This window comes from Pipistrellus hanaki, assembly GCF_964339955.1.
Source record: "Pipistrellus hanaki genome assembly, contig: scaffold_23, whole genome shotgun sequence".
Classification (NCBI taxonomy): Eukaryota; Metazoa; Chordata; class Mammalia; order Chiroptera; family Vespertilionidae; genus Pipistrellus; species Pipistrellus hanaki.
In genome coordinates, this window is record NW_028182304.1 from 7,873,721 (window position 1) to 7,877,621 (window position 3,901).

Sequence of the window (3,901 nt, forward strand, 5' to 3'; positions counted from 1 at the left end):
AATAGATTGGATGGTCATGCCTGTGTGCCTGCCTGCCTGCCTGCATGTTTACATAAGCCTTGTTTTCAGCTGCTATAGTATTGCACCTCCCAGGGCCATTGTTCTTCTACCACATACACAGTCTTCTGTGGTTGCCAGTTGTGATTGTCTCCTGTTCATTTACCTTCAGTTAGGTAACATTTTACTGAAACACCTGGGTTAGTATCCAGCTGGGTTTGTATTGTGTCTGAAAGAAATTCATTTGCAGTCTGTGGTGGTTCATTGGTGTGACACCATGGAGGATATTAATACCATACAACTTTTACAGAGCATGTGAAGGTGGTGTGTGTGTGTTTGTATGTGTGTGTGTGTGTTTCTTTGTGTGTGTGTGTGTGTGTGTGTGTGTGTATGTGTTGGCTTAAGTTTGGCAGTCCCTCTTCACAAAGCAAGGGTGTTGTATTTTTGAAGAGTGATCTGTAAATTTTCCTGTGTACCAAATATTCCCTGATCCATTCTATCCCTGCTACCAATCACCTGTTTCTCAATCAGCCTTCATCTCATTTCACATTTATTGTACTTTTGCTCATCCACCTCGGTTTCTGTTGGTCCTCAGTTGAAGTAGGGTGTTTATGTGTTCTTCCCTGTAATGCATGAAACAGACATTGGTGGCCATAGTGTTAAATGTTAAGCTAAGTAATCTTTCAGATGATGCCATCTTGTAATTTGAGTCCCACCCCACCCTGAAAATGTAGATAGATCAATGCCAGTGCTAGCCTGACAGGTTGAACCAGGCTGAAGTAGGGGGTGGGAACTGAGAAAAGAAAGACAGGAAGAATAGGGTTGGGAGGATTACAGGTCACCATTGACTGATTATAGTAAGTTTATTAACTGTGTAATGCCTTTTATGCCCAAAACACTGAAGAGGAAGTCTGTGAAGTGGAATGTATTATTTGTTCCTCGTAATCTCTCAGGGAGAGACAGTAGAAGGAAAAGTTCTCAGTATAGCCAGTCTCAGTAAATAGACTTCTTGGCAAGCCATGAAAGATTGCTCTTTTTTTTTTTTGATCTCTTACTCCCATTTATTTATTTGTTAATAAATCTTTATTGTTCAGATTATTACAAATGTGTTCCTCTTCTCCCCCTCAATTGCTCCCCTCCACCAGGTTCCCACCCCACCCTCTGTTCTTTCCCCACCGCCCACTGTCCTCATCCATAGGTGCAGTTTTTGTTAAGTCTCTTCCTGCACCCCACTCCCCCTTTCCCTGAGAATCGTCAGTCCACTCCCCTTCCATACCCCCGATTCTATTATATTCACCAGTTAATATTGTTCATCAGATTTTTTAATTTTCTTGGTTTTTAGTTTCACTTCTTGATAGTTATGTATTTGTTGTTCATAATTTTTATCTTTATCTTCTTCCTGTTCCTTTAGAACCCCTTTCAGCAATTCATATAATTCTGGTTTGGCGGTGATGAACTCCGTTAGCTCTTTTTTTTATTTGTGAAGCTCTTTATCTGGCCTTTGATTCTGAGTAATAGCTTTGCTGGGTGGAGTATTGGCTGTAGGTTCTTGCTATTCATCACCTTGAATACTTCTTGCCATTCCCATCTGGCCTGCATGGTTTCTGTTGAGAAATCAGCTGACAATCATATGGGTGATCCTTTATTGGTAACTATCTGCTTTTCTCTTGCTGCTTTTAATATTCTCTCTTTGTCTTTTGCTCTTGGGATTTTAATTATGTTGTGTCTTGGTGTGGTCCTCTTTGTATTCTTTTGTTTGGGGTTCTGAGGGCTTCCTGGACTTGTAAGTCTATTTCTTTCACCAGATGGGGGAAGTTTTCTGTCACTATTTCTTCCTGTATTCTTTTGGTATCTCACTCTCTCTCTTCTTCTGGAATCCCCGTAATTCTGATGTTGGTTCGCTTGAAATTGTCCCAGAGGTTTCTTACACGACACTATCTTCAACTTTCTGGATTCTCTTCTTGCTTCTGCAGAGCAGTGTCCTCTGGCTCTTTGTGTTCTAAATCTTTGTCTTGATTCTTGCAATCCTCCAGTCTGTTTTTAGGACTCTGTAACATTTTTTATTTCAGACAATGTTTATTTCTAGTTGATCCCTTTTCATATCCTCATAGGTCTCATTTATTTTATTGGCCTTTTTTAGGATATTCTTGAAAAGCCTTATAACTGTAGTTTTGAAGTCAATGTCCATTCTTTTCTTTTCCTCCATCTCCTTCCTTTGTGTCCTGCCTTTTGTCTGCATTTTAGTTGTTTTCCTGATTTGATGGAATAGTTTTGTGTGCTAGTAGAGCCCAGTAGCATAGCCTTCCCAGTTACCTGTGGTGGACAGTCTTGGTGTAGCGCTTTGTGGGCTGTGTGTGCAGTTCTGTTGTTAAGCCTTGCTTATTGTTGGTATCACTGGGAAGCGCTGATCTCCAAGCCAATTGGCTGTGAGGATCAGCAGTGTCTCAGCTAGGAGGGCTTCTGTACTCTGCTTGGATGGGGCAGAATCTCAGGGTGATGCAGACAATCTTTAGTTCCCTGTCAGTCTCACCTTAGAAAAGTCCTGTTTATGGTGAGTCTCGCAAGATTGGTTCTAGGCATGTGCACCTCTTTGGTAAAGGCACAGACAAGTTTTGGATTCCGGCCAGTCCCTCCTTAGAGAAAGCCAGACTCTGGGAGAGCTTCTGTGCTCAGCTTGGATGAGGCGGAGTCTCGGGGTGTTGCAGAAAAGCTGTGTTTTCTCGTTGGCTCCTCCCCAAGTCCTGCAGTAATGGCCTCTGGCTACACACACCTCCGAGAGATCCCTGCCCACTGCCTGACAGTCTGGCCTCTCCCTGACTGGGGCCATCTATCAGAGCAATAGGGTAATTCTGTTTTCCTCTCGAACAAGAAAGCCATCCGCACTTTAGCTGTCCGTTCTCTCTGTGCGCTGGGAGTAAGCCAGCAGTAATCTCTCCCTTTCCATGTGCTGAGATTAAGCCAGCGCCTTTTTGCGCGCACAGTTCTCTGTACCTTCACAGTTTCTGAGGGTCAGTGTGCCTTCTCTCTCCTTCCCAGATGGCAGAACCTTCTCTCAGCTAGCCGTCCGGTGCTTCAGGGCAATGCCTCCCCTGTTTTCAAGTTCTAAATTCAAATTTGTTGTGGTAGGCTGCATTCAGGTGTCTACCCTATGCCGCCATCTTGGTTTCTCTCGAAAGGTTGCTCTTATTGTACTTAAAGTTGCCATCCAAACAAGTCTGAGAAAATTGTGTGAGTAGGGTGGCTAGCCTTGTTAGCCCCTTTAAATGCAAGGACCCTGTGAGCTTATACCCAGTTTCCAACATACCAATGGCAATCAAATCATGTAGTTATTATTCCATGGTGGCAAAAGTTGATTAGATTTTTTTTGAAAGTGTACAGGGAGTGCCTTGTGTCATTCTAGCAGTTTGTAGTCTGTTTGGGTCTGCTTAAAACTCAAGGCAACTTCTCCCCCCACAAATATACACATTGTTATTAATTCATTAAGTTTCTTTATCTGGTGTCAGGGTTGGCTGATGTGTTGGCTAGCAAGACCTTTTCTGTTTCCTAGTTCTACAGTTTCGTGTTTATGCTTTTTTCACACACCCTCCCATGACACCTGTGAGAAATCACTTGTGAGAAGTTGGATGTATATGTTCATCTTCCCAGTGTGATTGCAGCTGTTAGTGAAGCAGGCAGATGGCCATTTATTGGGTGTCAATGAAATAGTGAAAGCAGGTATACCCAAGAGAGTACACGAAGACAGTTTTCTTCAGTGAAGTTTATTGGCCTGTGCAGAGTTCATGTCATTGTTGCATTGAATAGGCAGTATACTTTGTGGTCAAAATCTCACTTAACTTCATCCTTATCATCCTTCATCCACATCAATGGACAGTCAACCCTCCCTCTGCCCACTACCTTCAGACCC